Source organism: Lactuca saligna, chromosome 2, assembly GCF_052625555.1.
Source record: "Lactuca saligna cultivar CGN05327 chromosome 2, ASM5262555v1, whole genome shotgun sequence".
Classification (NCBI taxonomy): Eukaryota; Viridiplantae; Streptophyta; class Magnoliopsida; order Asterales; family Asteraceae; genus Lactuca; species Lactuca saligna.
In genome coordinates this window covers 128,044,160-128,058,623 of record NC_136418.1, presented here as the reverse complement: position 1 = coordinate 128,058,623, position 14,464 = coordinate 128,044,160, and the positions used below count along the sequence as shown (strand labels likewise).

At 35.1% G+C, this 14,464-nt stretch overlaps 1 long non-coding RNA gene across 3 annotated transcripts; it reads right to left on the bottom strand.

The window, feature by feature from the left end:
• Window positions 1-6,986: 6,986 nt before the first annotated feature.
• LOC145029073 (uncharacterized) lies at window positions 6,987-7,607 on the bottom strand. 3 transcript variants are annotated; one of them, XR_013676354.1, is made up of 3 exons: window positions 7,589-7,607; window positions 7,350-7,461; window positions 6,987-7,247 (listed from the first exon to the last, which is right to left on the bottom strand). It is a non-coding gene; the product is annotated as an uncharacterized LOC145029073 (long non-coding RNA). The 3 variants fall into 3 exon arrangements; XR_013676353.1 differs by lacking the exon at window positions 7,589-7,607 and adding an exon at window positions 7,555-7,573; XR_013676352.1 differs by lacking the exon at window positions 7,589-7,607 and having other exon boundaries at window positions 7,350-7,548.
• Window positions 7,608-14,464: the final 6,857 nt, after the last annotated feature.

The window sequence follows — 14,464 nt, the reverse complement described above, 5'->3', positions numbered from 1 at the left end:
ATCTTATCATTTCATTAGCTTCTTTTCCATTTTCATTTTCATGTTCATTTCCATTTCCAAGACCAAGGTGGAAAGAAGAAATCAATCCACCAAGGCATCATGCTTTCAGGACATCTACTTTGCGAAGGGGATGTACAACCCTGTTAGATTCCTCTAGACCTCTTATGAGGCATCATCATCCGGATAACTTTCATTTCATCTTTACTTTTTTTTAGCTTTCATATTTCCCGTTACTAATATCCTTATCATCATTTATCATAGAATAGGTTACTAAAAGATACACTTTTAAATGACCATTTCAAATATCAAAACATTTGTTCTTCTAAAACATTCTTTGATTTCAAAAAATTTCTTACTTTCAACGCATTCTTTTCAAAACATTCTTTTCAAAAGTATTTAACACTTTCATTTCAAAACATTTCATATATTAAAGCATTGGTGTTTCATTATCATAAAATCATTTTGCCATGTATCCTATTATGGGAAAATTCCAACACGTACTCACCTAGTTCACCAAAGTAGATTGCTACACCCCTTTCAAGCTCTTTTCTACAAGTAATACTCCTTAAACACTAGATATATAATGTAGGTGAAAGTCAACCATATAACCAAAATACCTCTAATGGGTTTCATTACTACATTTTATTGCTTCAACTCATTCCATATGTTAAAATATGTATGTAGGCAAAAACCATGTGTAAATCCGAGTTCATATGCAAAAGTTATGAGGAAAATCCTAAAGTTTAGATTTTGGGTCGACATGGCCCTTCTGACTCCTGCATGCAGGTTGCGTGCCTAACCATGTGGGTTACGTCCTGAGGCAGCCCAAATACATCCAAAAACTCGCTTTTTTAAGCTTAAAGTTGCTTGGATGGTTTTGGTATTTTAGGCAACCATTTGTAACATTTGTAAACGTTTCCAAGCACTACCATAGGAAGTTTTATCATGTCAAAACATTCAAGTTAACTCATTAAGTCTTCAATCAAAATGCTAAGTTCATAATGCTTACAAACACTTAAATGAAAGGGTTAAGAACTCAATTTGCTCAAAAAATACTCTTTAACCAATATAAATTATTCCCAAATCATTTAATACACCATTGGGTGTTTTAAGTACATAAAACCACAACCAAACTCATTGTAAGTATCTAATGTTACTCTAAAATCCTCAATTCCCTTCCATGTTTCCAAATTACCCTCGAGACGAAATAATCACTAGAGCTAGAACTTCACTAGCATTATTTCATGTTAATGTTCCAATAATATATCTAGAGTGTCAATTCATGTTCATTAATGTAATTCACTTATTAGATATCAATAATTACGTATTTATCAATAGATTTCCCATGTCCTTATGGCCAAATATCCCATAAATTCAACTAAAGATCATTCAAGTATTCATGTTTTTGCATTCAAATCATTCTAATAGTATCAAATCATGTTTATGAGTATCATATACTCATCAAATGCTCACATAAAAAGTATTCCATTGTTTTCATCACAATTTCCCCAAACTCACTTAAAATCTATGTTTATGAAACATTCTACAATCATGGAGGTGTTTAAGCATTCCAATTGGTTTTATTGGTGTAAAAAATCCTCTAGGTCATTGAATCCATCATAACCTCACATTCAAATGCAATATCTCTCAATTTGGGATTATAGGGTTCTTAGTGGTATTTTTACCCAAATCATCAAAACCATTAATGGAATGATTGGTTTCAGATTCAAACTATCAAAAATAATCATGGAAGGTTAGAAAACCAAATCCTAATCCTTAATTGAATCCAAATTTGACATTAGGGTTCAACCCCAATCATGAACTAAAAAATAGAGTTAGAAGAGGAGAAGTTATACCTAGAAAGCCTTTGATTCCTCTTCCTTTCGCTTTGATGCTCAAATCTCCACTTGAATCAAACTATAGAAGACAAAGATATGAAAATCATCATTAGAGAGGGATATTAGAGCTTAATCCCATCATATCTCCATATGAGGAGAATAAGTGCATCTTATTTTCCAAAAATTTACAAATTGGTCCCTAAGTTTTCTTATTTTGGCCAAAACCCAAAATTATCAATATTTGTGACTTTAACTTAAGGTTTGACATAATAAGTCCTTCTTAATCCATTATATAACTTTTATATTCCCTTCTATTAATTGAGTCAACCCTTTAGTCAACTCATTTTTCCAACTTGACACTTTTAGCCCTTGGAATTTGAAGTGTTTTTATTTCACTTTTAACTTTCTAAACTTCATATCATCTAATGATATGATTACCACATAATGGTTTATTTAAATAAATCACCATCTATTTATTTACTTTATTAAGTTAATAATCTAGTCTTAATTTTAGGGTGTAACTTTATCCTAGCACGATTAACATTTTGTCAGTCACCTATATTTTTCTGGTTGCAATATTATTTTCTTTATGGATTGATCTGTAAGTACTTCGATATAGTGAGCTTGAAAATATCATTTAAATCATCTTCACACATACGTTTGGGCCATAAACAACTTTTCTAGATTTGAATAGTTCAGCCCAACTCCTTATTGGGCCCTACTGGTGAAGTTGATTGGGAGTTCTTTCTTTTTCCCTTCTACCACTAGGAAGACACTAGTGGCTTCTAGGGCGGCTATCATGTATAGAGATAAGATTTCTTCTGGAATTGAGCTTGCTAATGTTGGGAGGATTTTCAAGTTTTCTTTTAGTGTTGTAAGGGATTTTTCTGTCTCTTCTGTCTATCAAAAGTTTGTCTTCTTCATGCACCCTTTATTTTTTTGTAGATGGGAAGGGATTCTATGTTGATTCTGAAATGAAGCGACCAAGAGGGGTTAACTTTCCAGCCATGCCTTGCATCTCCTCTAGTTTGTCTGGGTGTGCCATTTCTTATAGGATTTTAAACTTGGTTGGACTTGGTTATATATCGTCTTTAGTGACGAAATACCTTAAAATTTTCCCTTCTTCCACCTCAAGCACACATATAATCGGTTCGAGCTCCATCTGAATATTTCAAAGGGTTATGAAATTTTCTTTGATGTCTTTGAGGAGGCTGGAATTATCCTGAATCTTCATTGCCATGTTATCAATATAAACTTTTATGTTTTGTCCAATTTGGTCTTTACACACTTTATCCACCAATCATTAGTAGGTTTTTCTAGCATATTTGAGGCCAAAAGACAGTTTTAGGTAACAAAATATATTATGGTTCACATATAATGTTGTCTTTTCCTCATACTATTTTTTGTTTGCTTATGGTGATATCCTTTGTATGTGTCTAATAAGCACTTCCACCGAAAGCCACGTTGAGATTCGACTTTTTGGTAAATTTTTGGAAAATTTTAGTAGTGTTTTGGACATGCTTTTTTTTAGGTTAGTGAAATTGATACACATATGTAGGGACCCATCGTGATTTTTTACGAGGAACGGATTTGGAATCTATTACAAGAACATTACTTATCTCAAGATTCCAACAATAACAAGTTTGTTAACTTCTGAGTTGATGACATCCTTTTGGTTTCGAGCTTGACTTCTTTTCTTTTCTTTTATCGTGCTTGAGGAAGGGATATTAGTCATACTTTGTTTGATAACTTTTAAGGAGATCTGTACCATATTTGATGGTTATTAGGTGAATATATTTTTATATCTTCAAAACAATTTTTGTAATTTTATCGTGCCGAATGGGATTTTTTCCCAATTCGGACCAGTTTATCATCCTTATATAAGTCATTGATAAGTTCTTCTTCGATTAGTTCCTCTAACTAGTGGTGACTATTGTAATTTGCGATCTAAGTTGGTGTCATGACTTGATCACAATGGAGATTTTTTATGGTGAATTAATCACAGTTGTCACTCCTTCTGGTGTTCAAAATTTTAGTAGGATATACAATGTTGATGTTGGTTGATGTTATGATGCCAATTTGAACATTAATGGGTAGCCTGTTATGATTTATGCAAACCACATCTCCATGAGTTGGATAGTTTCTTAAAACATGGTTCAAACATTATATCTACTACACTTCCTCTATCTACATGTACATGGAAGATAATGGATCTTCTTATCTGTGCTTAGATGATGAGAGGTTCGGTTCCCTAATAATGTATGGGGACTGGATATGTATCATCAAAGTGCAATCCATAAAATGGTGCTCAAATTATATAGAATACCATCAATGTCTTTGTGGATTTGATGATTTAGATATTTGTGCTTTTTCATGTGGAGGATGTGGTAAGTTGGTGTTTGGGTTGGATATTTTATCATTTTAAGTAATCCTACGTTGACTTTAATGAGGTTAAGTTATAATTGGGATTATATAGATTATGGGTTGTTGTCGTTGGTGCCATAGATGGAGCAAAAATAATGAAATAAATCCTGGAGTGAGAATGTTAAGAACGAAAGGATGGATATAGAATATGTAATCTTCTTTCTGAGTGCTGATCAAAATAGGGAAACTAAGGTCAAGAGAGACACTAAAGTCAGATGTAATTTCGGTTTGTCCCTGGATTACACTCTAAAGATCAAGTCAGTGACATATACTCAAGAAAGTGTGTGCGAGAAATACGAAGAATATGGTAGTGAATTGTTACTTGTTCATAACTCATGTGTATGGTGTATCTATAGTGTTGGTGAAGGGACAACTTATGATGGGTTCGTACATAGTATTGTCTCATTTTTAGATGTTTTTTATGGAATGAAGTTGTGGGAGGTGCATGGTCTAGTGGTAGAGTCATGTGAATCAAGTTTATGGTGGGATGTCTTGGTGCCTTTGCCGAGTTTCAGACTTGGTTGTGCCTTTCATATGTTTGGCCAAACTTAAGGTGAAAATGGTTTTTGTTTTCGAGAAAAATAAAAAACATATTCGGTGGAGAATAGATGATATGAAGAAAAGTTACTGTGAATATATTGTAATACTTCCGTTAAGAAAAAAATGGGGATGACAAACATTGTTGAAACGGAAGATATGAGAGCCTAAGAGGTAATGGTTTTTTAGTCAAATGTGTTTTATTCCACTAAGTTCCATCTTTTTTGTAGGGTTGAGCAAACTGAACGAAGGAACCAAGAAACCAACCAAAACCGAAGAAACAAAAATGGAAGCAAAACCGACGGTTAGGATTTATTTTTTTTAAATCGAAAAATTGGTTTCGTTTTCATTTTTTACCTACAAACCGACCCATCTGAACCGAGAAAATGACCCACACATGAAATCGACAAACCGACTCATGGTATTTACTCGATTATATATAAAAGATTTTTTTATTTTTGCAAATCTTTTTTTTTTGTTTCTCTTTATACTGTCCCTTTATGTCTTTATGTGTTTGATATAAAAAAACATTCTTGCATAAATTACTAGAATAACTCATGTGCCCTTGTTAAGTCGAATATAAACAACACTTTACATTTTATAGGTAGGTTATATTAAGATTATTGTTTATAATAATAAATAAATAATTAGTTATATAGAAAAAATCATGAAAAGCTTTGAAATACCATCCTGAATATTTTCACACGGATTTGAAAAATGATGTATTTTGATGATTAAACATATTGTTCAATCCGTCTGTCTATATCTATTTTTGGAATCGTGTTTATTGTTCTAAGATGATAAATGTTCATGGAATATCTTGGGTGCATTATTTTCATGCATAAATTACATAGAACTAGCATGAAAAATATGGTAATGTTGTGCATTTTTGGAAAATGGGTTAAAACCCAAAACTCATGGGTTTAAACTCAGAAACCATGAGTATATGGGTTGAACCCAAGAAACTAGAAAACCGTCAAAACCGACTCCATAACCTGACAAACCGAACTGGCCATTTTGGAATACACCACAATGTGGAGATAACCCTCTGTGACAATTTGGTACATAGATGTCCACGACATGGCGTGAGCTAAATGAAACATATGTTTTTGAAATACACCACGACGTGGCATGAAGATGGCCACACCGTGGCAGCGGTTGCAACTCAAACTCGAGATTTTTAGGGTTCCCGTTACATATAATCACCTTAACTTCCATTCTATGTAAGCTTCTTTATCCTCCACCTCCCCATCCCAAAACCCTAGCCTCCTTTCCATGATGTTGAGCTTGATGGCTTGATCTTGAGGTTGTTTCCTTGATTTGGTGAAGCTTGTGAAGGAAGGAAGTCCATCTTGGTGCAAGAAAGCAAAAGAGCAAGCCTAGATCCATCATCTTCTTCAAGTTTCTGGACTTTTGGTGGTAAAAACTTGCACCTTGACCTTGTTCTTTTGAGATTCATGTTGTTGGCCGTTATTAGTTGGTTTTGGTCCCATTCTTGGATGCTCTTGGAGTTTGAGGAACTCCATAGCTTAATATGACATTCTTATTGTCATGAAATTCTATGAGAAAAAGGTCTTAGCTTGAGTGTTATTGGTCTAATGTTCAATTTTTGGTCATATTAAGAGGTTAAAGGACTTAGGGTTGTAGATCATGCCTTTGTGTGAGGTCCTAATGGATAAATTTGGAAACTTTATACATTAAGTCATTGAGAAGATTTAGATATGAAGTTTTGGGCTTAGATCTGTAAGGATTAAGTGCTTAATGAAGAAAATGACATTTCATATAGTTCCTACGATGTGGCCAAGGAAGGCCCATGTCGTGGATGACCCCGCTAGGGGCGCTGCCCCTAGACCCCGCCAAAGGGGCGCTGCCCCTTTGGAAACCCCAGACCCCCGACTAGTCGTCGAACCGGCTTCTGACTCGATCTTATACATGCATGCACTCCGCACAACCCCCGTACATGTATTAGAGTACAAACCATGAAGTCTCTTAGCTCACATGTTAGTTCCAGTTACTTAAAACGACATGGTGATACTAAAATCACCAACAAACTACAGGCACTAGCAGGGGAAATGAATATGTTCTCCCCCATCATGCCTCGATTGCGATCATCAAGTAGCTAGCTAGTACATTTTAAACCCAATCTTCAATACCTCAAATTTAACATTTATCAGTATAATTTGTGCATGCTCAAAAAAGATTTGTTACATAGAACTTTTAAATTCATGAATCTACAACATATAGTTACAATCATTCATAAGATCATGGTTCAAAATAAGTCTAAGAGATAGATAATAGGAAGGTAATTCGCATTGGCTGCCTATGATCAATCTAAGGGACTGATTGAGTATAGATATAGTCCTCATCCTCAAAACCGCCCTTGTTTGACTTATTTTCACTGCCTTGCTGATGACCCTTCATGGTCTTCTCACATGACTCCTCATTAATCTGATTAATACAACACAAAGCATGTTAATATATATGTTTGGATGTATGCATATATATAAAGAGAGATGTTTATGATGATGGTGGTGGTGATGATGATCTAACCAAATGGACAGAGTTCATAGATCCCTTGTCAGGTTTGGCATCAATATTCACATGAGATAAGATGAGGATGAGGAACAGCAAAGAGAGGAGGCTTGTAGATCTCATTTTATATCTGGTGATGTGTTGCATCAAGAAGTGAACATGAGCAGATTCATATATGTATATGTATGTAACTATGTATACGTATGTTTAGTCTGACACATACATATGTATATGTGTGGGTTTTTGTGAAACTGTACCAGCTTTTGACCTGTCCCTTGATTCCATGGCAGCAAGCGCCAGCATCAACGAGATGCGTTTGGCTTCTTTTGCTATTATATATATAATATATATGTCACTCCAAGATTGATCACCTTTACTGACTTTCTGAAAGATTCTCTCTAATAAAGAAGATTTGTTACATATATCGTATAAACATATTTCCACATCATTTTAAAAAACCATTTGTGAAAAACTCCTTATGTTCATATTCTTGCATAGTGTTGTGTTTAAGGAACTTTAAAAAGATGTCCATCGGGTGTTTGGAATTTCTAAGAGTTTTCAATTTTATACTGTTTGCTACAACTTATTTAAGAGCTAAAGAAAGCTGGGTTTTAAAATTTAAATGTAAATATAAAAAGATGTATTCCAATTTTCAAATGATTATTTAATTCTTACGTGAAACACGCATTTCTTGATCATGAAGTGGGCTTCGGCCCGAGACTCTTCTGAGTGTCCAGCTCTAATTTTCACAGTTAGCCCAGTTTTAGATCCAAGTGATAGTCGCCTAGCTTGGGTCATATCTATGAACAAAAATACGGGTCCGAAAAAACCCGGGACCGGTCCAGCCTAAGATCAGTCCTAAAAAAATAAAAATAATAAAAAAGGACTCAGTTTTACGAAATATCACATTCACACACATGATGCAAGTAATGTTAACCAATTATTCTTTCCCTAAATAGTTCTTCGTAGAAGATCATCATCAATTCTCACAAAAAAAAATGATGTAGATATGACAACTTTTAACTATTTGCTTATAAATTGGTTAGTTTATATAATTTGTTATCTCTAATAGATTAGATGTAAAATTAAAAGAATTTAGCCCAAAGAAAAACGTGCCGAAAGGAGTCTAACATTGTTCACATTGTATTTCCAATGTATACAGCCTTCTAATTTCCTACTCATTTTACTCTTTAAAGAAGATTACCTTATACTAATACATTTTTTTCATGATCATATATAAGATAATATCAATAAAGGAACAAAAAAGTTAGACATTTTTTTTGGATCATATCCATTACGATCCATACAAGTGTACAACAATCTTTTCATGTCAACTTGAAATCGCATATGTTTTCTCCCTTGTGATAACGGCAATAGCTAGCCATTAGTTTTTTCCAGTCATGGACGAGGATGAGGATTAACAATTGTGATTCCAATTATTATTTATGGTTTTTATCATTGATCCTATACAAACTCAATGGAAGGATTAACGATGATGATTGATGGTGTTTGGAATTCACAAATTTAGCGATGAGCCGATGATCAATAATTTTTTCGTTCTTTTTTGTTAAGATTGATGCATCATTTTATCCATGTTTCTATGGTGTTGGTGATTTGTATCATTAATTTTATTTCAATGTAATAGATTAATTTGTTGACCAATGTAATTTTGATATACATTAAATAAGTAAGAATGATGTGAAATACGTACTTTTTGAGTTTATTCAATATTCAAAGGAAATTGTCATTAAGGGCAAAGACTCTGAACCAAGAAGGGTTCAGGGGGCGCTGCCCCTGGTAGCGAGGTCCAAGGAGTGGATACACATGGTGGGCCCAAGGGGTAGAGCCCCTGAGGTTGAAATCTGAATTTGAGAAAATTGACCCGTTTTTGTACCCTAGTTCTAGACTCGAATTTAAAGGAGTTTAGTAATTATTTTATGTCGGTTTTTAGACATAGTTACTTTCTATAACTACTAATTTGGCAGTTTTCAGACAGGAGATTATTCCCCTTTTAATTGGTCATTCTCGTTTTTACACTGGTACACACAAGATCATAATTTCTTCTTCATTCTTTGTGATGGGATTTAGGTAAACAAAAAAAATTAAAACCTTAAGTTTGCATGCAACCTAAATAGGATCTATGTTTTATCTATTGAACCTATAACTAAGAACATCAAAAAGAAACCTGGAAACCCTAAGATATTTTTTGAAATTTAGAAGAGAGGGTTTTAGGATTACATACCTTTTAGTTGTTATAGCAAACAACTAGAATTTTCCTTTGTTGATATCTTGGAAGCAAGTACCACAAGTGTCTTGTCTCTAATGGAATCACACACAATCTAGAGTAAAAGGGATATGCCTTAGATCCTTTGCTTGGTGACCAAGCAACCCAAAACCCCTTGTCCAAGTGGCCTTGGATAAAATCTCTTAGGGTTTCCCTAGAGATTTTCATCCACCTCATTTCATGAAGTTCTAGAGCCTTCATTTCTCAACTATTAATAAATAACAAAACAGTCTGTGTATTTTTAATTAATCCAATTAATTTCTGATTAATTATTAATTAAATAATATGATTTCTAATTAATATATTATTTTCATAACACATTAATAAACCATTTATTTAATTTATTATTCACATAATAAATTAATCTCTCTCTCTCTAAAATTATCTTATCCAATTGCTAGGTTTTAGGGCAATCCAAAAGGACTGTGTTACTATCAGTTCAAGTACATACCAGTTTTAGTTAAGGGCTTAGACACCTAGTCCAACAGTCTCTCACTCGGATAAGTCTACAACTATAATTGTTAGTATAACTTCTGAATCGATCAACAAATTGTAGCTTCAAAAAGCCGTTGTTGAACTCTGACCCAGTCAGTTACGTGTCCTAAGATAAGTGATCATATAATCCTTTGTACTGTAAGATATCATTTGAAATGTCCAGTAAATAATGACATAAAATTTTCGTTTTTGGATTAATAATTTGTAAATACATATTGTTTCCATAAAACCAAGGTCATCAATATTTATCAAAACATCATCAAATTAGAGTAAATCAAAGAATGTGGAAACGCGTTGGGTATGCTTTACAATCATCCAAGCTCTTCCATTTGAAAACTGAAGTGCCTGAAACATAAACTGAAAAACGTAAGCACAAAGCTTAGTGAGTTCCCCAAGATACCTCACACCACACATACATAAATCGCATACTGGTCCCCTGCCCTCCATCAGGGCTCGCCCGGTCTCGAGTCTCACTCAGCCTCGGCCCCCGCCCGAGATCGAGCTCTGCTCGAATTATAGATTTGTCAATCATCAGGCCCCGCCCGACATTAAGCCTTGCCCGATACACACATAATCATATAAACATATAACCTTACTATCCCATGTAATAATCACAAAGACTATAACATACCATACATTCATCGAGCCACTCCCAGCATCGGGCCTCGCCTGGTAAGCATAAAACATGTACTAATAACTAGGATACAATATACCTATCAGGCCCCACCTGGCATCAGGCCTTGCCCGGTAAGCATACCATCTCATAAAGCATGCAAGAGTTACGCAGACATCTATCATTCTAACATAAAAACCATGGGCCAGCATTAGTGCCTTCGGCCCACTAAACCCAGTGAGGAGACTCACCTTGCACTACCGAATCATACAAACGATCCATGGTTGCTGGCTGATAGATCTCCGAACTGTTAATATCAAAACAACACCCAATTAACATTTGGGTCCCAATCCATAACCATAAATCCATACTCTAGGTAAAAAGACCATTTTACCCCCAACCTGTCTTGGTCTAAGACTAAGACCCAAACTCACAGTCTGAAATGCCCAAAAGCCAATTAATCAACCAAGGCCCAAATATGGCCAAATTTTCCAAATTGGGCCCAACCCCTTACATGAGCCTTACCCTAAAGCCCAACCATTTTTCCTAGTCCAAAACACTTGTACTTAGATGACCCATTAAAAACTCAAACACCCAAGCCCAAACTCGAAGCCCAATAAGCAAAATCCCACCCAACTGAGTACGCCCCGCGTACTCAGTTGTACGCTAAGCGTACACACTATTTGGCTTGTACGTTGTGTGTACAGACTTGTACACCTAGCGTACTAATCCATTAAGCCAAAATCCTTCTTAAGCTCTTAATGCTTAAGCCTAGAAGTCCAAACCACAAATCTGATTTCAAGGGACTTCTTTAGTCATAAAGTTTCCAACTTTATGACTTAGCATAACTCAATGGGACCCAAATCAAAACCCTAAGTCCCAAACTTCATCAAATGACTACCAATCATTCATGGAAGGTTTATACTCATCAAGATCCAAACTGTATGACTCCATAACCCCAATAAGGGCCAAATATGAAGCTTAAAGGTTCTGGAGTAACTTCTAATCACAAGATCTACCACAAAGGGACCAAAATCATAACAAAGTGCCACCTAGATAGATCTACATGAAAGAGTTGTCAAGGTTGAGACTTTATAACTCCAGAAGTTAAGCAAGGTGAACAAATCCTACATCCAAAAGCTCCAAGTCAAGCAATGACTCTTCAAGAAGTTCCTTCTTCCTCCGCAAGCACCAAAACACATATAGATCACTTTGAAGCTCAAGAATAACTCAAATGGGGGCTAGGGTTTCATTATTAGGGTTAAAGAGGATGGAGGCTAGAGAATAGAAGATGTTTGGGTCCATAATGATGCTTATAAAGGGGCCAAACCCTAAAAACGAGTTTTTGAAACAACCCCGCGAACGCCCTGTGTTCCCTTTGGTAACGCCCAATGTTCCCAAGTTGGCATGCGTCCATTTTCCTTTTGAACGCCATGTATTCCCACGTGGTACACCATGTGTACCCGGTTTGGCCCAAAACCCCTCTAACTTCAAATGCTTATAAATTTTGCATCCTTTATCCGTTTTCTACGTTCTTTAAGTCCACGGAAATGTAACAAGAAGCGCTACACTTTTATCAAAACTATTTAGCCAGAAAACCAACCGAACTTAAATCCAAAATTCATGAAATGTGCGAAGCAACGCCTATACCGATACCTTTGGGCTCTAAAGTACAACCCGAACTCTTTTATCGCATAACCTACCTTACCCATATCCAAAAAGAGTCTAAATCCTTCTTCCTCAAGGACCGAAGCCAGATATTCGGGTCATGGTCCCGAATTTATAATATAACTCGCTCCAACACGACGTGTCCAATCCTAAAAAGAGGATTTATTCCAAACAATTATTCCTCAAGATTCCCGGTGTTACATCATTTGAACACGAGATATGGAATAGAATCAATCTCATTGTCCAATACTTTATTTCTTGATTTCTTGTTTGTAATGACACAAAATTTCTAACTGAACACATCAATTTAGTCATGACCAAGCTTGGCACTATAAGTCAATACCAAATCACAGAGGGCCCAAAGATATCGCTTTTTCCATTAGGGAAAAATGAACGAATAAATTTTAACTTATATGCTTGCACCATTTACTCATCAAATCACGCATGAAAATATGTTTTATAATATCAAGTTACCGATGTGTTTACATATTATCAATGCACAACCGATTTGTAAACTACCACCCATATATGTTCATTTTAATATTATAAGATATTATCGTCTCAGAATTACTCGTGATAAATTTCATGAAGTGATTCTCTTAGTATGAGTTTATCCAATACTTGAATCTCCATTTCTAAGTACTCATGAACATTGTACAAATACCATTGCTATGTCTAAAACTTTTTGGACAATCTACAATTCAATTCATGATGGTCTTAATTCACTACTTACTTTCAAAAATACGAACGACTGTGGAGTTTGAATAATCGAATTATTCGGGGAGTAAAACATGCAAAATGAAATACAATAAAAAGTAATTAACTATGGTCTCAAAACTTTTCAATATAAATAAAACTCTTATTATTTCATCACCATAATAATTAAGACTTTATTCCTTGTATAATAATTCGAGTAATCAACTAAAAATTTGAATTAAATAACATCAGTCATGCCATGTTATAAACACGCATACTATGTCTCTCTATTGTCCTTCCTTGGTGAACAGAATGACTGGACACTATTACAAAGATGCTCATTTCACAATTCCAAAATGTATTGGAATTCCAACCTTTCATGCATTAATCTTCTGTGATGTCGAGGCTTCAAAGTCACAGAGACTGAGCCACCGATATTACAAAATGCCCCATTGGAACTTTGTTACTAAAACTAATTCCATGATGGTTGTAATGCTTAGAAATAGAGATGTTCCTTGTTTCCCTTCGGATATGAAATAATTGTGTTTTGGCCCTTGTAAGTAGTACACGGATCGTACAACAGCTTACACTTGGTTTATTGGCTGAGAAGCAAGTACACGGGTGTACCTTTGATGTACGCTTAGCGTACTAGTGGATGTTGGTCTTAGGTTTGTAGCCTCGCACGTTGGGCGTACGAGGAGGAGGTAATAAAACCATAATTATTCAAGTTGTACCCTATATAAGCCATATGTTATCCTCTTTTGATCATTTCCTAGCTAGCCTCGATATCCTAAAAACCCTAATCCGTTCCATAGCCCATGTTTGGTGAACTTGATTTCTTGTGAAGCTTTTGTGGAGGGTTTTGTTTATCTATAAGAAGAAGAAGAAGAAGAAGAAGAAGAATCAGCTCGAAGACTTGTTCTTTGGAGGAGTGCTTTGAGATCCTGCTTTATCATCCTCTTTTGGTGGCTTGTGAGGTATAAAGTTCAAACCTTGCCATTTCATTTCTTAGATCTTCTCTGTGCCATTCTTTTGGTCCTTTTGGTTGGTGATTGGGAATTAAGGTTGTTTTTAGAGCATAGCCTTATAGATCGGGACATGTTCATGGTTTCTTGTGCATAAAGGTGCAAACTTTATGGTGATTTTGGTCTCATGCGAGTATTAAGTCATTCATTAAGATCCTTTGATCTGTAGATCCCCATTAAGCAATGCATGCACATAAAGTTGGCAACTTTATGTGATTAACCACCTTGGGGAAGTCAAATATGAGTTTAGATCAAAGTTTTAATTGATTAAGAGCTAAATTGAAAAGGTTGGCCATGATTGGTGAGTACGTTGGGTGTACAAGTTTGTACGATGTGCGTACAAGCCTTTCAT